We start from the raw sequence: 23,968 nt of genomic DNA on the forward strand, positions 1-23,968 counted from the left end.
TTAGACGATTAACTGGGGCTCCCTCCCTCCTCTCCCTCCCCCCCCCCGCCTTTTTTGATAACAAGGAAGGATTTCTCTCTCTTTTTGAAAACTACTGTAAGGAAGAACTTGCGCAAATCTGAGATGATGCGACAAAGTTTCACTGTGCAGATACTAACTGGTTCTCGCCACCTCACTTCCATTAACAGATAAAAATAAAATACCAGGTGTGCACAGGTGTGTGTGTGTGTGTGTGTGTGTGTGTGTGTGTGTAGTTAGCATGCAAGAGGCACACATGTAGCTCAGATCATGCCCTGCAAAAGCTCCAGCAAAATGCACTCTTACATATCTCAAGGAAGGGACCATTGCTCATGGGGGTAAAGGCACACATTTGGTGCAGGCAGGCAGGAGGACCCTGGCCAGTTCCTGGTATCTCTAGCTAAGAAGCAGGTAGTCAGGTTAGTGGGAGAGACCTCTCTCCACTTGAACTCCTGGAGAGCTGCTTCCTGCCAGAGTAGACAATACTAGGATTAGTCTGGGATTGAACTGGGCCAAATCAATGAGGCATTTCACTCAATAGACCATTACATATACATATAGCCACACACACAAGCATATCTCCTATGGATCCCAAATCCTAGTTTGGGGGTCTTCCTCCCCTCTCCACAAGCCCTGACAATCTTGGGTCTTTTGTATGAGATATCCTGCTGCTATCGGCCAAGAAAGACTCTGCTCAGCAGATCAGATATGCTGTATGAAAGTGTTAGATCTGAAATGCTGTATGAAAAATTATCCCCCACCCCAGGTTTTCTGAAATACAGGAATTCTGAAAAGCAAGAATTCTGCAACAGACTGCATGATATTTGGATCTGCATAGGCTTGCTTGGTTTAAATTTGCTGATCAATTTGTTTTGTTTTTTCCCCCCTTCCCCCAAATAACTGAAGCAATTGTGAATTACAGCTCCCTGTAACATGAAATGATAAATTCATAGAATTCACAGAATAAAGGTCAGTAGGATAGGAGAGAACAAATGAGGTTTTTTTAGGGATAACAGAAACAGGAAAGGACCTACACCAATTTAGGAAGTACAACGTGTGCTAACCAGAAACTCCCTTTCTCGTTTCAAAATTTAACAGAAATTACCCACGTGCTTTCATGCTTTCAATGCAAAGGAAACACATTTTTACCCTAAAAGCATGTTTTGTTTTTAAAGCTAAAGCTCAAATTTTGCGTTAGAGGTTACATACAGCAGTTCCACAATAAATAGTAAGAATGTTTCCAGCTTTGTGAACGCCAGTGTCAAGTTTTTGACTTTCCCACAGTCTCTTTGTAAACTCACACAAAGGAACTTTGGATCGCCAACTCTCTTTTCTTTCTCCCAAACGCACCATGAACAGAGGGAGCGACATACTAAAATGTGTGGGCTGTCCGTCAACTTGTTCAGGCTCAAGGCAGCTGAGATAATTCCCTGACAAATCCTTGAAATAGCCATTTTGAGGAGGATGTCAGGTTCATATTTAGCTCATCAGTTACCCCGTGTGTCTAATTACCACCTCTGAGAGACAGCTGAGTCCGTGTTGGATGCTTTACAGGGCTGGCAGGCAGGGATGGGAGATAACTCACAAAGAACTTGTTGCACCTCTGCGCTGGCTGGAGGTTCCCTGTGCTCAAGGAAGAGTTCCATCATCCAGTTTGCACCATCACTTTCCCCCAGGAAAACCTGCAGTTTAGCACTGAACCATAACCAGTGGCGTAGCGTGGGGGGTGCAGGGGGGGCGGGCCGCACCGGGCGCAACATCTGGGGTTAGGGCAAATCCATGGGTTAGGGGGCGCAAATCCACGGGTTAGGGGGCGCAAATCCACGGGTTAGGGGGCGCAAATTACTTGCCTTGCCCCGGGTGCTGACAACCCACGCTACGCCACTGACCATAACAAGAGACAATCATGTCTTCCGCAGCCATGCTTTCTAGGAACGGGAGAAGCAGCAGTGTGGACGGACCCTTAGAAGGCATCTTCAGTGTTGTTTAGTATGGATGTAGTGCCCCTTAATGCTCACAAACTCCTCAGTTACACTCACTGATCCCATCATCCCAGGCTATTTAGCCATGGTTCAGTGGTCAGGGATGATGGGAGCTGTAGTCCAGTAACTTCAGGAGGACCACATGTTCCTCCACCTTGGATTTATACATAACCGCCCTTTGCTATAAGATTTCAGGGGAGCATGCAATATAAAAATATATAAGCAGTGCCATTAAAAAACCAAATGATGAACTTAAAGCAGACTTCCCCAACCTCGGCCCTTCAGATGTTTTGAGATTATAATTCCCATCATCCCTGACCACTGGCCCTGCTTGCTTGGGATCATGGGAGTTGTAGGCCAAAAACATCTAGAGGGCTGAGGTTGAGGAAGCCTGACTTAAACCATATGATCAAATAGGAGAAGTATTTACTGGTTGGTTGCAATATCATCAAGTAAACAATATATTTAGTGTAGCCAAAAGAAATACTGGTTTTGAAAACAAAAAATCCAGATTTCAAACCGAATTGTTGTCAAAGATGTATAACTTGTTGTTAGAATGGCACACAAAAGATGGAGAAATTAAAGAAGTGATGACAAAATGGGCTATAGACTTTGGGTACAATATCCAGTATGAATCTTGGTCAAAATTGTGAAATGAAGGTTTGAATGTTTGAAATATTGTGTTAAAAAAGAAAATAATTATATATATACATATATACATATATGTACACACACACACACATATATATCTATATATCTATATATAAACTGATGACAGCAGTTAATGAACAGCAGCAGATTTGAAGAATTTTAAAGCTTTAGATGTTTCAAAGTTCTGGGAGAATTTTTTAAAAAAGGCTTTTGCCTGGTACTGAAGAGAAAGGATCACAGGCCCCAGGAGACCCTCCCTTGGGAAGGTGCTGCACAAGGAGAAAATGCGCTCCCTTCCCATCACTGCTCTCATTGCCTCTGGTAGGGGTTCGCAGAGATAGCCTTCAGCAGATGACCTCATTGTGATTTTGGGAGAAGCAGCTCCATCAAGTCAAAAAAAGATGGGCTTGTCCAATTCTTCTCAACTGAGCTCCTGGCTGAACTGCAGGCATCCTGGGCTTTACCGTTCCTGTTCTTAGTCTCTAAGCTACAGCAATGCCCATTCAGGAAAGAGATGTAACCTGTCAGCTTCACAAAATGTGTTTCATTTTGGAGTCATAAAACCATGAGAAGACCCATTCTGGATCAGATTAAAGGTCCACCTAGTCTACCATCCTGTTTCCCACAGTGTCCTGATGTCCCTGGAAAACCCATGATCAGAGCTTTAGGGCAATAGCTTGCTCCCACAGCTGATCCCCAGCAACCAATATTGGAGGCTTCTGGTCCTGGAGTAGTATAGCAGCCAGGTGACTACAAGGTGATTCCCACCCCCCTCCATCCTCAGTAGTCATAGTGCCAGAATGATCTTGGGTGAGCGGGTCTCCCACTGCCTCATGCAAAGACCTTCAGTTACCAGTCTTGGGAAGAGGGCTGGGATCTCCAGACACATGAAGGCCAACAAAGCAGAATGATTAGAGGCACTGGGGTTGAAAGGCCTGTGGTTCAGCTCCCAATGAGTTCACTGCAACCTCTCCTGGGTGTTTTCCTGCTCATTTCCCCTCACAGTCTTGTTGCAAGGTCAATGCAACAATAAAGTATTAATAGGGATTAAGCACTCCAGCTATTGCTCCATCAAGTCTGGCCTCTGTCTCTCTCTGGGTTTATCCAGATGATCTGTTAAAAGCATCCCTTTCCTGCACTGAGATTGCTCTAGCATTAATGGAGCTTACTTTTGACATGTATAGGATTGTGTTGCTGTACGAGCTGCGGTTCCAATCATTATTATAGCCGTGCAAGTCCCATTTCAAAGGCAATAGTGCAAGGTCCAGTTCACTGATCCTGGAGGGCAGGGAAAGGAGAAGAGAGCTTCACCCCTTTCCACTTTAAAAGGCTGGATGAAGCGCCTTCCACCTCAAGGTGAGGTTGCAAGGTGCCGGGGGAGGTGGGGGGGGGGGGGAGACAGACCACAGACAAAGGAATGTAAACTTTCTTGGGAATTGCTTGCAGAAAGCTTTTATGGTAATTAGACTATATATGAACTTTATTAAGCATTATTTCTTATTTGTTTCCAGGGTGGTTCTGTTATATAATGGGTATTCATTCTGATTTGCTTGTGGGGCATATACAAGTCTTCCTGTTCATTATTTGTTCATCCGATACTTTTCCATGCACTTCTCCATCACTTTCTCAACTGCAAAAAGTCAGTGCTTTTGTCCTGTTTTTAAAGTTGATTTGTTGTGCTAGTGTGAAAGAGCACATTACTCCTCTTTAATTGCACAAAGCTAAATTTCCAGTATGCACTTGAATCCCTCCCATAGGGATTCAATAGGGAAAATAAGAACATATGAAGAGATCTGCTGGATCAGGCCAACGGCCCATCTAGCACAGCATCCTGTTCTCAGTGGCAAATAAGATGCCTGTGGGAAACTTGCAAGCAGGACCCAAGCAGAAGAGCACCTTTCCATTCTGCAGTTTCCAGCCACTGATACAGTATTCAGAACCCTGGAAGCACCCAAAGTGTCAAAGTCAGAGACAGACACGCAATGTGAAAGGGAGAGAGGGACTGCTTAGTTTACAGCACCTGTGTGGGTCACAGCTTTGTGGTCTGAGCAGGGGCAGCCACATGGTGGGGGGCGGGCAAGAGAAAGCTGTGGGGCTCATCTTTCATGACAGTGCAGACACCATCAACAGGTGTCCATCACATGTGTGACCAAATCCCAAAAAGTGCTTTCAGATTACAACAGCCCTGCTTTCTAAGGAAAGCACAGCATAGCCCCCAGGACCGGCATTACAATGGCAGATGCTAGGGAAATGTGATATTCCTGCAACAGAAGTACTCCTTTGAGATACACATCTGGACCCCATGCAATAAATAAACAGCAACAACTCCTTGTTGTGCTATAAACTGACCATCTGGCAAGGATATTCAGCTGATATTTTAACTCAACATGTGACAGTGAATGCACCAAGTCTGCCTTCTCTCCTCCCCCCCCCCATGCCAAATTAATCTCCTAGGCGTTACTGTACTCTACTCCACACACCCCAAGATATTCAATAAAATAAAGCACCATCCAATGAACAATGGCACCACATGGATAAAACGCTGCTAGAGGAACGGCATGTGAAACATTTGCTTCAGGAAGCAGAGAGACATGGGTCAGCACAAATCACCATTAGATGAGTAATTATTTGATCATTGCACTCAAATTAAACTTCTTTCAGCGTCTGAACAATAAACCTTTTCTTGATCCTTCTCATTTATCCAGTAAATTAAAAAAAAACCAACTATATCTATATCTATATATATAGAAGTTCCCCCCCCCCCAAGCCTTCCAAGAGAGAGACCCTGGACTATCCGAAAGTAGGCATGTAGACAAGAGCTTAGCGATAAGAAGCTGCGATAACAGCTAGAAAATAGCAACAGATTCAAACTTTCCCACCAGCCTGGAGATCAGGGGAGGCAGGGATTCGGCAGCACAACTGACAGTTTCTCTGTTCCCTCTCCCTCCCTTCCACATACCCATCAAACCCACAGAGGGAGGGAGGGGAGCCGGAGAGACAGAGAAGAGGAACAGGCTCCCTATCTGGAGAAGTGGGATACACCTGGTCCTGTGGATCAGTTTGTGTGTGAGAGAGGGACTTGCAAGAAAGGAAGGAAGCGAGGTGGGGTAGTTTGCAAAATTTCCCTTAAAGGTACATTGCTGGGGCATTCACTCCTGCAACTATTCCTGCTTTTGTAATGAAGTCTTCCTCCAAGAGAACCTGCAGCTCTCTGGCAGGGGAACATAACGAGGACAAACAGCTCTGCAGCAGCAAAGATAGCAGGATAGGATAGATACACCCACCCATCGGAGATAATACAAAAATCTCTGGGGAGGAGGCTTGTTCCCCCTGCAGTCAACTGAGGTCATTCCCACCAGACAATAGAAAAGGGTTCTCAACAGGCAGGATGCTTTACACACACAGAGGGAGAGGCACACTTTGAAACCCAGGAGGAGAACACAAGGCAGACAAGAGACCTCAGTGTGGTCTACAATCTGGGTCCAAATCTCTGCTCGGCCAAATGATTTAGGATGCGTGGCCTTGGGCTAGTCTTTTTCTCCCTCTGTCTGGCAAGCCGGAAAAGACTACCAGGTATTAAAGAAAGAAACACAGGTTCCAAACCATGCTCAGCCAAGGAGCTCCCTGGGCTGCCTAGGGCACGGCACCATCTCAGCCTGTCCTACCTCACAGGGTTGTTATGAGGATAAAATGTGTAGATAGATAGACAGACAGACAGACAGACAGATAGACAGATATAGTTGGCTGCCCTTAGAATACTAGTGGGATACAAATGCGATTTCAACACACCCAATTCAGTTCTTCATCTGTGAAATGTGAATATTAATACCTAACTTCTCAGGGCTTTTGTGAGGATAAATTGCATATCTGTGTAAATAATAAAACCCTTAGACATGATCTATAACAAGGGGGTGGGGTGGAAAAAATCCCAGCACCTATTGCTTTAACGTTTTCTCATTATAACTTTTCCACAGTCACTTCTGTTTCTGCCAGCAGCTTTTGATCTGGTTTCATAGGAACATAGAGAAGCTGCCTTATACAGAGTCAAACCACTGCTCCATCTAGCTCACTGTTATCTACAGTTACTGGTGGTGGCCCTCCAGGGTTTCAGGTTGGTGCTTTCCCCAGCCCTAATTGGAGATGGCATGGGAAGATGGATGCTCATCCCCTAAGGATGCTAGTCATCCCCTGTGGGGTGCATGAGTTCACTTGTGCAATTCCTGAGACAGAGTGGGCCAGGTTTGTTTGACCAGAGGAAAGCGAAACTGGTGATCAAGGAGATGCAGCAACTGCCCTATGAGGAAAGGTTGCAGCATTTGGGGCTGTTTAGAGAAAAGGCGAGTAAGTGGGGGAGAATGAGAGGTGTTTATAAAGTTATGCAGGGCCTGGAGAAAGTGGGTAGAGAAAGGGTTTTCTCCCCCTCTTGTAGCACTGGAACTTGTAGGTATCCAGTGAAGCTGAATGTTGGAAGATTCAGGACAGACAGAAGGAAGTACTTCTTCATGCAGAACACAGTTAAACTATGGAACTCACTCCTGCAGGAAGCAGTGATGGTCACCAACTTGGATGACTTTCAAAGACGACTGGACAAATTCATGGAGGAGAGGAATAGCAATGCAGTCAGGAAGATGGGGACAAGTTCTCTCTTCATTCTGTACCCATTTAAGGCATGGGGTGGGGGTATAGGGCTTTTAAATCTGGTTCTAGACCAAGTGTTTGGTTGCATGAACATGACAGGGACAGGTTAAAGTGAGGAAAAGCACAGATAAAAACATTATTCACTAGAGCTCTTCCTGACCTATACCAATGTCTCCTACAGGTGGCAGATACTACATCTGAATGCTCTTCCATGCAATAATTTCTGAAATATAGAAACAAGAAATATTGCTCTAAAACATTCCCTCACTCCACCCAATTGAATGGTTTTAAACACAAACACAATCAAATTAGCACCCCCACCCCCACCATAGTATGGTCCAGAAAGGTCTCATGTTATGTGGATTTTGCTGAATGGACAGCTCTGCTCTAAGCTTCTGGGGTATTGAAAAGGTGGGTTCAAGTGTATCTTTCGATAAATCTGCAACCTCATCAACATCTGGACTCAGAGCTAGGTTGATAAAAAGTCCCTTAATGAGGAACACATATAGCCACGGACACAGCATCTTGCTCCACGCTTGACTGAAAGTTCCAGAAAAACACGCCGAGCTGTCAACCAACAGAAGCCCCATCATCAGGCTAAACCCCATTCAGACCAAAGGGGAGGTACAGAAGGCTTCCCCAACCTGAGGCTATCCCAATGTTTCGGATAGCAACTCCTCTCAGCCCCAGCCAGCATGACCATGCTCCCAGGCTGACCGGGGCTGATGGGAGTTGTCTGAGAAGATATCAGGCAGGCACCAAGTTGGGACTTTGAGGATCTCACCTCAAAGCTACCTCATGCTCCGCGTGTTCATTTGAACGAGGCCTCTCCACACAGAGGAGACATGTGCCCAAGGAAAGCTATACAGAGAAGCTCCTATCTGCATAAGGGGAAGATGGGTGAGCAAGCAGATAGCGGTGGATACCACCAAAGAGGATGTTGGGCAGATAAAAGCAAAAGAAGAGCCCTCAGCCAGACGCAAGCCACAGATAGAAGGCCCACAAAGATGCCAAAATTGTTAATCAGAAACCTACTGCCCATAGTGGGTTTCCTTTCCCTCTGGAGCCTAAGAAGCTGGTATGTACAGGGAGAACAAAATATTTCCCCCCCTGTGACTAGGAATGATGGGGTCACTCAATGACATTGGCTGGATTTAAACTCAGAACCGTAAGTGTGTAGTAAGTTCTTCCCTAGGTAATTCATTTATGAAACTCACCTTCTCTCCCCCCCCCCAACTTCCTAACACAAAGATGACATGCCAGTCTATCTTACAAGGTTGTTCTTAAGTATTTCTAGGATACATGAAGCACCTTGAGTATTCACCAAGCACATTGCATCAAGTGCTAAATATTGCCAGTCAATTATTAATGTATTGCTCATTGTTTATCCACCATTAACTATATTCTGTGGTCCAAGCATATTATCCATCAAAGGCCTGACCAAATACATACATACATACATACATACATACATACATACATACTGCATGGTTTCAGCTGGCACTTAAAAACTAGGCAAAGTTGGTGGTGGGGATTTATGTACTGTATGTATTCTACAACATGCCATTGATGCAATCATAGTGCTTTAATGGTGGGGAAGACACATATCATTCTGCTTTATTAGCTGTTCTGTGATGCTTCCCTAATGTTATTCTATTATTTCCAACTAGACTAGAGAGCGCAAGAAAAGCAGAGCCAAAAAATAACAACCCGGGGACGTTTGGGGTATGAAAAGTTACAGGATTTCAGCAGGAATTGATGAGACACCCACTGATTGCAAACAAAGCGGTATGTCCGCTTCAATACAATCACGAGCGCAAATAACCCCAAACAAACTACAGTTCTTGGGATTTGTTTTAGGTGGGTGAAATGTGCTTTAAATATATGGTGCGTATGCCGCCAGAGAGACCCCATATCATATCGCAATCAGCCCAGCACCAGACTCAAAAGCCTCAGTGTGGGCTGGTTTCTACTACTCTCTTTCTCCAGCCCTCCCCTGACAACTTAAAAACTTGTCCAAAGATAAGTTTAATATCAGTCTGGTGTGAGCAGCTGATAAGTGTGCAGGCAACGCCCAGCAGCAAAGAGGAACCTCTCTCTTTCTCTAAATGAGGAGTCCTTCTCCATTTTGCTCCAAGATGATAAACTGAGCCTGACCTTCCACTTCAGTCTCCATAGTAACACAGGTGCCCCCTCTGCATGTTATGTCCTCCACACGCCCCAAGTGATTAAAAATGCTAAGAACTGGGGAGGGAAGAGGAGGAATAATTTTACTATTTCTCTCCCTGCTCTGCTTCAGAGCTCTTTGCCTAATTTAAAAACAACACGATTCAGCCAGGAAGTGTGGTTGATAGAGGTCTCTCAGATTCTTTCTACCTCCTCGAGACATATAAGGTCCAGACTGCACAAAGGCCACATTCATATCATACATTGAAAGCTCTATGGCACTTTAAACAGTCATGGCTGCCTCCAAATAATTATAAGAGAACTGTAGTTTGTTAAGGTTGCCAAGAGTTGTTAGGAGACCTCTAATCCACTCCCACAGCTACAATTCCCAGAGTTTCTGGTAAGAGGTATCGCTAAACTGCACAGCAAATTGTAGCAGTCACTCCCTGGGAAACTGGGCTTCTTTGTGGGGTGGGGAGAAGGAAGCATCTGATAATTGCCAGGGTCCTTTGGGGGAAAAGCCATGACAACTAAGAGTTTGCAGTGTACATAAGTCCACAATCTGAACAGCTTGCACTGCTTTGAAAGCAACAGCCAATAAATATCCTCTACAATCATTCAAAGTGGACTTTTTCTCCCTCTCGTAACATGAGAACAAATGAAGATGAATGATGCAAGTTTCAGGGAGGAGGTAGAAATGATGAATTTGTCACACAGCACATAGTTAAAATGTGACCATTCATTATCACAAGATGGCCACCAACCTGGATGGCTTTAAAAGGGATATTAGACAAATTAATGGACTCAGGACCCCAGAACCTGAAGGACCACTCCTCCCCATATGAACCAACCTGGACCCTGCAATCGTCAGAGAGGCCCTTCTCCATGTGCCCCCAATATGATGGGTGGCAAAACAAGAACCGGCCTTTTTAGCAGTGGCTCCCAGTTTGTGGAATGCTTTCCCCAGGGAGATTCACCTGGCACCATTATCATATCACATATCATTAGGTGCCAGGCAAAAACATTTATTTTCTGCCAGCCCTTTAAAAAATATAAATGAGCTTTAGATTTTTCTCTGTTTTGCTTTATGCTAATTTTAATGTATGTGTCTTTTATTGTATGTTGCTTTGAGTTACTTTTTGAAAAGTGACTACTACTACTACTACTACTACTAATAATAATAATAATAGAGAAGGCTACCCCTGACTACTAAGTCACGACAGCAGTGGTGCCTGCCTCTGAATACCAGTTGACAAGGAGGAACACCAAGAGAGGGTTATAGCTTTCAGGCCCTGCTTGTGAGCTTCCCAGAGGCATGCGACTGGCCAGTGCAGGAAACAGGATGCTGAACTAGATAGGACTTTGGTCTGATCCAGCAGAGCTGTTCTTAAGAAGCATCAGGAAAATGCTCCATGGCTCACTTTGTTCACACAAACAGTGCCACAAAAAAACTAATTCTCCATGGCACAATACTGAGACTATATAGATGGAAGGATCTGTCAATTTTGACTCATGCAGTTTCTCATTGTCCCAACGTTAAATTTAGTCCTCCACATTTCTGCAGCAATTTGAATTTAAGAAACAAAAACAAACAAAATATCCTCACAAAAATTCATCAGCATTTTTGTGCAAATTTCTCCAAATAAGTACAGTTTTTTTAATGTACTTTGACTAAAACATGTATCCTTGCAAACCATATCTCCTAATATAATGCATTTTGTATATAGTTTTCACTAAATAAAACCACTACGCTAAAGTACCACTACACTAGTGTTACGAGTTTCTGACTAGGACATGGGAGATCAGGCTCAAATGCCCAATGGGTCATGGGGCAGGGGATTTTGCCTTTTAAAATCATAACTGTGTCTTTTTAAAAAAAAAAGTATTTTTTTAAAAAAAGAGTGAAATAAGCCAAAATTCATAACAGCTGACAAGATGTAAACGGGACAATTTTAAAACTCATTTTTTTCCCTATACCTGGTCACATCCACAACATTGTATCCTGGTAAGCCTGTGCTGATGCAGCATACAGGAACCCACCCCCACAAAATAAAGTGGGGCAGAAGGCCCTTTGGGCGCTAGCACTAATTAATGACATTTATTCTCAGCTGAACATATCCAAGAAGGAAGGCGAGAAAGCCAGTGGAATGCTCAAAAGGCGTTTTTGAAAACACCCTTCACAACAAGATGGCTGCTCAAAGGTCAAGAGAGCATCTGAACTTTTTGGCTTTACTTCAGCAAAAAAGAAAAACCCTTCCCTGTTCCCCAAATCTCTTGGGAAAGGAAAGAGAAGAGGGGGGTAAGCGAGGAGGAGGAGGAGGAGGAGGAGGAGGAGGAGAGTCACAGCCTGAGAAAAAACAGCTCTGCTGCCGCTATCAGGGAGATTGGTTTCAGACAGAGCTCCTCTCTCTGCCAAGTCCATATCCTATCTGAGGCGGGTGCAGTTACTTAACATTCATCACGGACTGAACTCTGTAACTTTATCAGTTCTTGAGTATGGCGCCATCTCAGGGGCCGGCCATTCTCGGCTCTCAGATAGGCCCGATAAACCACTGATAGATTACAAAAGATTGTTTCACTTCAGGGGACACGATTACTAATACTAATAGTGTGTGTGTGTGTGTGTGTGTGTGTGTGTGTGTGTGTGTGTGTACGCGCGCTCTCTCGCTCTCTCACATCATATCAAGCTAAGAAGAGAAGCGAGAGAGAGAAGGAAAGAAGAGAAATAATGAGAAAGAAAATACGAGGGCAATAGCAATGAAGTGACTTTACGTTTCAGATGGGGGCCGATAACGCACTGATAGATTTTAAGAGAGGGGAAAGATTCTAATAGAGCTATCCCCAGTCCTCAGACACATCAGATGGATAGGAAAAGATTGCTTTGCAAAAAGGAGGCGGCGACTTCTAATGCAATGCTGAGCCTTTCATCTGATAGGGGTAGGGAAAAGGGGAGTCTGGAAAAGGGAAGGAACAGAGGGCTGGGGTGTGTTCATAGGCGGGTTGGTGAGTGAGGAGAGGAGAGAGATACAGACTCAAATTCTCTCCATTGCTCAATATTGCAAAAAATAAAATTAAAATTATAAAAGCTCCATGGAGGGGGGAAGACTGCATTTCAACACTGTAACGTGTATAATAATTACTAAATAAATTTGTGCTTAGCATTTGCATTGCCGTTCAAAATGGTTTCACATTGATTATTTCCCTAACAGGAACCAAGAATATTGTCAGGAATACTTTCAACACAAAATGTGTCTCTTCACAACAAGCCGGTTTCCTAGACTGACTGTTGAAATATAAAATAAAATAAAAACCTCAATCAATTCTGTGTGATGGGAGGGTGAAGCAGTCATCCAATGCCAAGGAGAGAGTAAGAAGGAAGGCAGTTTACTAGTAATTAGGTGTGATATCTTGCTCCATATATTATGCAGAACTGAAATTGCTCAGGGAATGGTATCTAATACAGCCTTCTCTGACCTGGTGCCCTTCAGTTATTTTGGACTTCAGCTTCCATCATCCTTGCCCACTGGCTCTGTTGGCTGAAGCCAATGAGAGTCATCGTCCAAACCAGCTTGGGGAAAGCTGGTATAAATGGGAAGGACATGCAGGCAACCAAAGGGGCCTTGGGAAATCATCCTGGCTCATCTTTATTCCTGTTATTTCCATTTGAGCTACCAAAGATCTACACATAAAGACAGGTGAGCAAGACCAAAACATGGAGAGAAAGGGGAAAGAAGGCAACAAATGGATCAACAATGGCACAAAAAGTGTTTGATCTTCAGACTCTTATAAAGAAAACCTTGTCCACAAGTGAAGCACTGGAGGTGTGAGCAAGAGGACAGAGGTGCAGCGCTGGAATGGGGAAGATTAGGATCTGTAGGCAGTCAGCCTCCTGACCTCCAGCAGAGGAAGAGCAGGGATCTCTCTAAATAATCTGAACATGAGACATTTCCTATTGGTACAGAACGATGAGTCTACACCCTCCTCGGGCCCACTGACTCACCTACCTGGGAACCACCTCTGTTGCTGTGCCTTGTATTTGTCTCATACAGCCCGGTTCTGTAGTGCTGTGGTTCATCTTCTGGCAGAAATTACCTGTGTTATTGGTTTTGCAACTCATTGTGGCAAAATTACACAATCGGTTACATAAACTGTATAAGTTACGTTGCCGTTCTTCTACTCCATTCATTTCAATGCAAAGGATTAAAGGGGTGGGGGCACAAACAATTATGCATCATTAGCAGACTGCAAACAACAACAGTGAATGCTGATTGTATTTGCTGGATTGGTTTTGTTCCAGACATGGTATGGATCAGTGATTTCTGCTCCCATTTCCATTTGTGTTAGAATGATCTGAAATTTGTACTGGTGGCGTCCAGTTTGAACTGCAGTTCCCATACTCCCTTGCCATTGGCCATGCTAGATGCAGCTGGGTGGGAGTTGTAGTCCAAAACATCTGGGGGGTAGCAGGTCGGGGAGGGGTGGTTGTTGTAATATCAACATCTTGAATCATTTGCAGTAAAGGCAACAACACTTCTAGGTTAAGCGTGAAATGCACTGGCCCCAAAGTTCAGCAAGGATACCCTCATTTGGGTTACGGGAGACTGCATGATTCTATAGCTCTCTGTGAAGAACAGGGATATGGAGACAGCAAAGCAGATGGGAACCTACTGCCTCTGTGTTGGCCTTTACCAACCTGGTACTTCAGAGACCTTTTGGACTTTATCTCCCATCAACCCTGGTCAACACAGCTGGCACCAGATTGGCAAAGGTTTCCCCACCTGCCTGCTAGAAGCATCAGGAGGAAATACAAACTCAGGACTGAAATGAACCACCTTTGCAGAGCATCTCTTTCATTACCACCTTCAATAGCAGCCAGTGTGAGTTCACTGCATTATTGTTACATATGCAAAAGGACATTTCACATACAACGCAGACGCAAAACTTGTGCTTGCTACTGCGAAAGCATGCAACATGGGGCTGGAACCCAGTGCATCTGCAAAACCCAGTGTGTTTGCAAATACTACATGTTATTGCACTTGCACATTATCAAGTCTATAGTTAAAATGCCTCATGTTATTATGTGACGGGGGCGGGAACAAACCTGCTGCTGCCATTCAAATATAATATAATAAGAGAGGCCCCAATTTACTCTGCACTCAATCCAAGAGGTGGAAGGAAGGAAAACATTTCTGCTGCAAAGGTGGTTTTGAGGTTGGAGGAAACAGTTCTCTGAGAGACGCAAAATAAAAAGGAAAAAAGAATGATCTCTATTCCTTTGTGGTTTCCTCAGGTGGTGGTTAAAAAAAAAAATCAGATGCAGCCCACAGAACGGGGATGTTACACAAGCCACATGGCAGTGGGGTGTGAGTGTGGGTTTCAAAGTCTTCCTTGCTCTTGAGAATTTTCTGAAGAATTCCCTGTTCAATGTTTCCCCAGAAAGGCATCAACTAGTACCACTGTATCAGCCTACGGGCCACGTTTCCTTCTGAGAAATCTCTTGGGGGGCAAATACCAATGGTGGACGATACCAGAAGCAACAGTGGGTGGAACAATGAATGTGAATTTGACCTTTGTACAGCTAGGCTAGTTCCTCTCCTCCATCCAGGCATTATCAGAGATCTGGGGCACATTCTAGTCTGGCAAGAAAACCCAGGCCAAGGAGAGGTGTGGTGTGAGGATAGTCCCAAGGGCCAGACAGAGAGACCTAGAGGGCCACATACAGCCCTGAAGAAAGAAAGAAAGAAAGAAAGAAAGATCAGTTAAGTCAAAGGCTCCAGTGATTCCAACACAGAAGAGGTTCCCCACTGCACCTCTATATAATTAACTTTTCTGGCCTTTTCTTCTTCCAGTCTGGAGGCACACTCAGAACAGTGACACACTTAGGTATAGATGAATATAAAAAGATGCCTCCGAAGTGAGGCCATTATTTCACTTTCATACCACAAAAAAGAAAACCACGTGAAGTACGCCATTTTAAAGATGGTGGGAGATAATTGTTTCAGCTTTCAAATGTTAGAGAAATGTTGCCTTACTGTTTGTTTAGCTGGAGTGAAGTGTACTGACATTTAACCCAACCCATGGCCTTGGCAGGAAAGAGCAGACAAAGCCTCAGGATACAGTGGGTCTGTCTGCTAAAAACACGATTGTTTCTCCATAACAATGCTCCACTACTTGTACCTGAAGACTTGTACCTATAAACACTTACATGAGAGTAAGCCCCATTGATTAAATGGAAACTTCTTCTATAAAGGCACACAGGGAATTATGATGGGTCTTCTCACATTCCTTATGGGGCAGAGAATAGAAACTTCCAATCCCTGAAAAAAGTGATTCCTTCGTTGGTTTTCTATATCACTTCAATTTCATAATGTAACATTTTCCTGATAACAGATGCCGTCTCCAAAGGGAATAAGGTATTAAGCAGGATTCCAAAGCAGATCAAATCCTGTAGCTGAGATACGTCAAGGCAGAACTATACCATCTTAGGGCAACGGTGAATGATCAAGGTTAAAATATAAATGGAGTAGCTTCAATATGCACAGGGGTGGGGTGAGGGGAGAGAATTCTAGGCATTGTGGAAGTCACATGGAGTGTGCTACCCCATGGAAGAGGCAGGGGGAGACAGTGAGGAAAGCTGTGCATGACAACACATAAGCAGTAAGAAATCTCCTAAGAGGCTGGACAGCAAGATCAGAGCCAGGGTAACTTGATTTAGCTTCCCTCAAACATAGCAATTTCAGCAAACTGAAAACTTTTCACAGCTTTAGCATCTCCCTGAGAAGACGGGAGAAGAGACTGGCTGCTGGATCAGTCCCAAGTCCATTCTCTCGTTTCTTGACAGTGGACAATCGGATGCCTCTCAGAAGACCGGAAGGACACAGGTGCAACATCACTCTCCCCACTTGAGCTCCCCAGCAACTTGTAGTCAGAGGCATACTGCCTCTAAGCAACCTGTGGTAGCAAATTCCATAGTTTAATGAATGGAGTAAGTCCTTAGGAACATAGGAAGCTGCCCTATACTGAGTCAGACCATTGATCCTTCTAGCTCACTGTGCTGACCAGTAGTGGCTCTCCAGGGTTTCAGGCAGGGTTCTCTTCCAGTCCTACCAGGGGATGTCGGGGATTGAACTGGTACCTTCCGAGTGAAAAGCAGGTCCTGGCCCTTCCCTTCCTCTTGTTTGTCCTGAATCTTCCACATTCAGCGTCATCAGTTCCAGTAGTATTGGGGGGAACTTCTCTATCCACGTTCTCCACTTGCCTACCTTAGTTTCACTCATTGTGTCTAGCTCATTGTCCCAATGCAGACCCCTTCTTGGGTTGCAATACAGCTCTTCTGCACACAGGCTTCCCATGAACTTCAATGGAAGAGGCATCTCCATGCATGGAAAGGTGCAAATCTCAGATCACATCCTGCTACCAAAGTGAATGGAGTTTGTTAGTTTGTTTTGGTCTGAATTATCATCTTCACCCCCTTTACCTTTTGTTTTAAGAAGGCTTTTCTGTCTTCCTAATTCTAGACTGGGGTCTCTCCCAGCCCTAACTGGAGATGCTAGGAATTGAATCTGGGACTTCCTGCATTCCAATAGGTAGTCTGCCACTGAGCTACAACAGAGTACATCACTGAAGAAAGTACCGAATTTTTCTCTCTATAACACGCACCCGACCATAACACGCACGTAGTTTTTAGAGGAGGAAAATCTGTAGGCATGCCACCCTTAGGCACTCCCTCCATAACACGCACAGAAATTTCCCCTTACTTTCTAGGAGGAAAAAAGTGAGTGTTATGGTGCAAAAAATACGGTAATCCCCTACCCCCAAATCACACAATCACTAAAAACAGTTTCCTGCCTAGGCCCCTCCAGAATGCGGCTGCATTTTGTCACTGGGTGGGATATTTCACTGTATTTTTTCCCACAGGATTGTCTGCTAGATTTTTTCATTATTTATAAATTTAATAAATTATTGTTGTAGCGGTAGTATGGAAGAGCACTCTTTTGCAACAAAAGAAGGGCAAATAAACAACAGTCTGTGGTGTGAAAAGTGACTCAATTTTGGCAGGAAAACTAGGGAACAGGACTGATTGGAAACAAAGCAGTCCCCAAAACATTTGCAAGGCACAAACAGGAGAGAAAGTAGGGTCACGTAAAACTGTTCCATGTACCATCATAAGCGCAAATCTTGCTCAATAAAAGGATCTGCAGGAACCTTCTGCCTCCTTTTCAACTCGAACACATTTCAAGTTTTCATTTTCAGCATGGCTTGCACTGGAGAAAGTTGTGGTGGATCAGACCCTAATTCCCAATCTATTAGGCCATACACCAATTTGCTCAAAATAATTATTCCTTGCTATCTTGCACAGTGGGCCTGGAATGAAAGGAGTCTCCCATCCCGCCAACCCCACCCTGAAACACGTAGACATGTGAGTAAGTCCTATTCCAGATCTTATTACGTGACCAAAGAGTAAAAAAAAGTGGGGGGAGGGGAGAGAAAGAGTCAGCTATTCTATTCTCATGAGCAGGATTCTTTCTCTCCTCCTTCTGTGTTTTTTGTGGGTTTTCTTTTTTTCTTTTTGTTCCTGGGGTTGCGTTTTGACTTCATTTGCAAAAATAAAAAATAAAAAAATAATGTGCAATTTTAATTTAATGGTAACATTTTATCACCAGTTCCATGAATTATCAAGGCACCAGGGTTTGTGTGTTTTCTGTTCTTGGCATTTTGGTAGAGCGAGATAAGAGTAAAAAACAACAGAGTTGCTCAGAGAGTGAAAAAGGGAGATAGATAACGCAGATATCAACTCCTACACAAAACAGCCCTGGACTTATCTCTGCTTTTTATCACAGTTCCTTTAAAAAAATAAAATAAACAGAAGAGAACAGCCCAACTGGAATGGGGCAAGCTCATTGAAAATGAACTTTATACTGCCTGGTCTTTAGTTAGAAAATTTAGAGGGAAGAAAACTTGAGATTTGAAAGAGAGATAACTTCAAAGGTCAGTAAACCCTGAACAATTAAGGACTGACATTTATTTTGCACAGGGTTTATGTATATATATATTAAAATACAGCCCCTAAAAAGGTGATTATTTATGGATTTTGGAATTACCCCCTCCTTGATGGGTTATTTTCAATGTACTGAAGGAACACCTGCAAAAAATGTTTAGGTGTTGAACTGGAAATGAAGAGAGTTGCATCTTTAGTCCTGCGGTGCAAATAAGAATTGAACATTTGCCAGATCCTAACAGCAATCCATATACAGTGGTACTTCAGTTTACGAACTTAATCTATTCCGGAAGTCAGTCCTTAAACCGAAACCATTCTTAAACCGAGGCGCGCTTTTCCCAATGAGGCCTCCCGCCGCTGGTGCCCTTCCACCGTTCGGATTCCGTTCTTAGACAGAAGTAAAGTTCTCAAACTGGGACACTACTTCCGGTTCTGCGGAGTTCGTAAACCGAGTCGTTTGTAAACAGGGTTGTTGTTAAACTGAGGTACCACTGTACATGTATCGTCTTGCTAGGGTAGAGGTTCCCCAGGGGATCTGGAAACTTATTCCTCCAGAAGGAACTGGAGAGCCAGTGTGGTGTAGTGGTTAGAGTGTCGGACACGGACCTCGGAGACCAGGAGTCAAATCCTCACTCAGGAAGCTCAGTTGGTTAAATTGGACCAGTCCCTGTCTCTCAGCCTAACCAACTTCACAGGGTTGTTTTGAGGATAAAATGGGGAGGGGGAAGAACTGGGCATGCCGCCTTGAGCCCTTTGGAGGAAAGATGGGATAGAGGTGTAAAAACAAGCAAATAAATAAAAGTTATCCCGGCAGAATGGGCATGAGGCTAACTTGCAATCCTGCTTTGCAGTCATTCACGTAAAAAATCAGGATGCTTAAAAGAGTAGTGAAAAGGGCAAAATTATTCCCATCCTGCCAAACAGCAATTAAAAGGGCAATTCCACAAAGTATTTTGGGGAGTTTGTTCTAATTACACATTAACATAGGGTTGTAAATGAAAGTCTTGCCCCTAATCCCAGACTTGGTTGTGGATACTCACAGCTAAAAATGTCTCTCTGCACATGTTCAGGCACATCCTCATTTTTACAAGGACTATGTGTGCCATAAGTGTTCATATAGATGCTCTGCAGCTTTATCCAGAAGAACTTCTCTTCGAATCAAATCCTGAATACTCCCATGCCAGTGCATTCAAAAAGGGGGACATCTACCCATGCCATGCTTTGGACCACCCATTGTAGGAGTGGGGGAAATGACCTTTGTGTCAACCTGATTTAGGGGCAAACCCCTTATCATCACCCTTCTTGGCACAAGGACAAAACGCATCTCCTGAGCTGAAAAGGAGAGTAAAATATCTCCTGGCACAAAGCCTACATCACAATCAGACCCCCTGGCTCTGTCTGTGGCAGTCCCTAAACTCCAAGTACCCAAGAGTTCACAAAGCTACAATCCAAGTGGAAAGCAGCTAGGTTAAACAAGGATGCTTGTTTAAACATATGACTAACATCATGTGTAGCTGGAGATGTAAAATGGTTACAGCCTCCCATAGACCAGTGTAGAAAGTGTTAGCAATGGCACGCAGAGTTCCCCTGGGATGTGGGTGGAGATTTTGTGATGAGACCGGACTTGGGTACTATAACCAAGGAATCTTGGTCACTAACTCTGCAATAGTAGCAGTAGTCTATGGCCACTTTAGACAGTCATTGCTTTCCCCAAAGAATTCTGGGAAGTGTAGTTTGTTAAGGGTGCTGAGAGTTATTAGAAGACACCTATTCCTGGGGTGGCGGGTGGCGCTGTGGGTAAAACCTCAGCGCCTAGGACTTGCCGATCGTCAGGTCGGCGGTTCGAATCCCCGCGGCGGGGTGCGCTCCCGTTGCTCGGTCCCAGCGCCTGCCAACCTAGCAGTTCGAAAGCACCCCCGGGTGCAAGTAGATAAATAGGGACCGCTTACTAGCGGGAAGGTAAACGGCGTTTCCGTGTGCTGCGCTGGCTCGCCAGATGCAGCTTGTCGCGCTGGCCACGTGACCCGGAAGTGTCTGCGGACAGCGCTGGCTCCCGGCCTCTTAAGCGAGATGGGCGCGCAACCCCAGAGTCGGACACGACTGGCCCGTACGGGCAGGGGTACCTTTACCTTTACCTTTTATTCCTCTAACAGAACTACAATTCCCAGAGTGGCTTAACCCTCAAATCCCTCTTCCCAGGGAACTCTGGGAATTGTAGCTCTGTGAGGCGACTGGAGGTCTAACAACTCTCAGCACTCTGAACAAACTACACTTCCCAGGATTCTTTGGGAATGTCTTTGGGGTTCTTTCCTGAATGAAGGCATGGCTGTTAGAAAGGGTATAGCAGTGCTGTTATCTGCTGGTGCAGATGTGGCCTTTATGAACGCCTTAGAGTGGTCAAAGAACTTTGTGCTCACTTGTAATCACTAAAGAAGCCTGTAACGCCAGGGCTATTTATTATCCGCAGCTGACAGCCAGGAGGTGAAAGCCGAGACTGGTGAGTCCCTCTAAGTTCACCTGGCAAGGCCAGTGCGGAGGAAGAAAGATTTGAACCTGAGCCATTCTGCCTGCTCCCTTAGCCACTGGGCTACCCAGATCTTTTCTTTACAAAGGAAAACAACAATATAGGGTGTCCCTTTATGAAGTGCACCCATTTCCTTGCCAGAGCAGTTGGGATCAAAAGCCCAGAGAAAACTGTCTGCCGTGTTCCATTTAAATTGCTTCCTCCACCCAGAGGCCTCAAAAGCCACACAAACCCACAATAAAACTCTTTCACTGGGCACTGTGGGGGAGAAATGTCTTCCTTGACATGATCCCCAAACCCCCACCGGCCCACCCTTTCCTCTGAGACACACACACAGGCACCAAATTGGTGCTTCAAGGTTGCTCCATCCCCAGCAAAAAGAAAAAGAAAAAAAGGGACAAAATCCTCCCAACAGCTTAAGAAGAAAAAAAAGCAAATTCCAATCGTCTCATTTGCAGCAGCATCGCTTAAAAAGGCATCAGGCTCACTCAACGCATGCTTGCATTTTTTTAATTGTCTGGGCCACAATGAATTTTTCAGAGCGCTCCGGAAGAGCCAGGCCTTTATGTAGTTGAAAGATGGGGCAGAACACAAGAAATATTGTGGGGAGGGGGCACGACGACTCAAGGCTCTCTTTCTCCCCCGCCCCCCGCTTTTTCCTTCCCCCCCTCCTCTGCCCTCACACTCCCATCCCTACCTTCTTTTTTGAAAAACATAATTTATCTGTGTATTATCAAGAAATCCAGACACTTTAATCAGTGAGCTATGAAGTCAGTATTTCCATTCTTATCTAGTGGAGGAGTGGAAATGGAGAGGAGATAGGCAGCTCCAGAGCCAGCCCGTGGTGGGGAATGTTAATGGGAGAAGAGGCTGAGCGATTGGCTACTGAGCTTTGGCTATCTCCACCATTATCAAGCCCTTATCAATTCAACCATCAGTGGCGCAGTAATGGGGCCAGTTCAACTTCCCGCATTATCATATCCGCCTGAAACCTGCATGAGAGGCCTCAGCTGGGAGACAGAGGAGTGAGCGAGCGACTGAACTCCACGTTTGAAAAAAAAGAAAAAGAAAGGAAGAAAGAAAGACGGAGGGAGGGAGGGAGGGAGGAGAGGACTGGAATGGGGGCTATTTGGGGGAGGTGGTATGAGAAAAATGCCAGATGAATCAATCCAGATTCGCGGAAGCTAGAGAAGGAGGCGATGCATGCTGAGCGGCTGGCTGCTTTGTTGCCCTTTCCTGAATGGTGCAAAACCCAGAGACTTTCTCTGGAGAGTGGTGTGCACCAGAGACCTGTGGTGCCCTAAAGTCTGCTGGTTTTTGCCAATTCAGGGGTTCCTAGAGAACAGTAAGGATGATGCTACCAGAGCTAGGCAAAACTGACACTGTGGGCTCCTAAAAGGAGCCCAAATCTAAGGAACCCCAGAGCACACATGGCTGCTTCCACTACCCATCCAAACATCTCACACAACCAGCACACAGCATCCCAGATCTCAGAGGCCTGTTTGAAGCTTAATTTCCAGAAAGGTCCTACCACTAGGGATAGCCAAAGTGGTGCTTTCCAGTTGTTCCTGGACTCCAACTCCCATCAGCCCCCCCCCCAGTTAGGTCTGACTTTAAGTCTCCAGGTTTGCCTAGTCCCCTCCAAGTAGTAGGTGGAGGGCATGCAAGTGTTGCTTAAAATAATAATATTAAGACTATACATGCAGCTTACAAGCTTCAGCTAGGCAGGAGCTGGCCGCAAATTATAGCGCAGACACTCGGGTGTGGGAGGTCTGCCTTCCTCTGCTACCCTCTCCTAATTAAACTGTCTCCAAGGCCTGTCCCTGTGATGTCACTGGGGGCTGCCCCATCAGGGGCCTCTCCCAGGTCTCAGGTCTAGACTCTGAAAGCTCAGGGTCTGGAATCTCTGGCAACCATAGCTGGGGATGATGGGAGCTAGAGTCTAGCATCATGTGGGCAGTCCCTGGCCTATGCATCCCAGGTGGTTAAGCCAAGAAACCTGGATTGTAGGAAACTCTCCGCTAAGTCCATCATTCTTCCTAGGTTGGATTTTCCCCATTAATTGGCAGGTGCCATTGTGGGAAGAAGGGCAAGATGCAAATTTAATTTAAGAATTTTTTTAAAAAATAGGAAATGCTCCAGTAAGAAGCAGATTCCCTAGCATATTAACCCAAAACTTACAGAAGGAGCTGGAGTACAGTAGAGTTGTCAAACAATCACTTGCTTAGTTGTGTGCATGTGGCAAGTCACTGTTTTGCAAGAGCTGGTCCCAAAACCAAGTATCTCTATCTAGATTAGTCTTGGCCAACCTAGTGCCCTCCTGCTGTTTTGGACTACAACGTCCATAAAAATAATTTTTAAAAACCCATATCCAACCTTGAATAGATCCTGCTCTACACATTTGGTGGTTGTGCCAAACACAGGAGCAGCTGTGCAACACAGTTACAGTTCTTTAAAAAAACATTGGATGTGAAAGCAATGAACTCCGAAAGGTCATTAATGGACTTTATCATCATCATCATCAGGAGGAGGAGAAGAATCTTACTGAACAGTGCAACAAATGCAGATTTGAACACTAAGAATTTCTTGCAGCAACTCTGCAGAGACACCTGGAGAATTATTCTTTTTTGCTCCCCACAAAAGACCCTCCCTTCCCCTCCAGGCCAAAATGACACATCTCAGCCTTCGCAGACTTCCAGGATAAGAGATGGGGGCGGGGGGAGAATATGCTGTCTCTGGGGCCCACTCATTTTGTCCTCTGTTGACAGCATTGACAAAAGGAGCCATCATCCATGGCAGAGTTGCGACAGGAGCCCCTCAACAGAGGGGGAAACAGCAACCCACACTGCCTCCCGTGGAAGCAGAGAGCCATCTGGGGATTGTCAGTCACTACACACACACACCCTGATGCTGACGACCCCAGCACCTTTGGTCTCTTCTGTTCAAACACCCCACTTGTTGGCAGAGAAAACGTATGCATGTCTACTTATA

At 44.9% G+C, this 23,968-nt stretch overlaps 1 protein-coding gene across 4 annotated transcripts in view; it reads right to left on the bottom strand.

The window, feature by feature from the left end:
- Positions 1-23,968, bottom strand: part of ZFPM1 (zinc finger protein, FOG family member 1) — a 114,058-nt gene that overhangs the window by 63,754 nt on the left and 26,336 nt on the right. The gene's annotated exons all lie outside the window — the stretch shown is intronic.

The sequence above is a fragment of the Podarcis filfolensis genome (genome assembly GCF_964270895.1).
Source record: "Podarcis filfolensis genome assembly, chromosome: 8".
Classification (NCBI taxonomy): Eukaryota; Metazoa; Chordata; class Lepidosauria; order Squamata; family Lacertidae; genus Podarcis; species Podarcis filfolensis.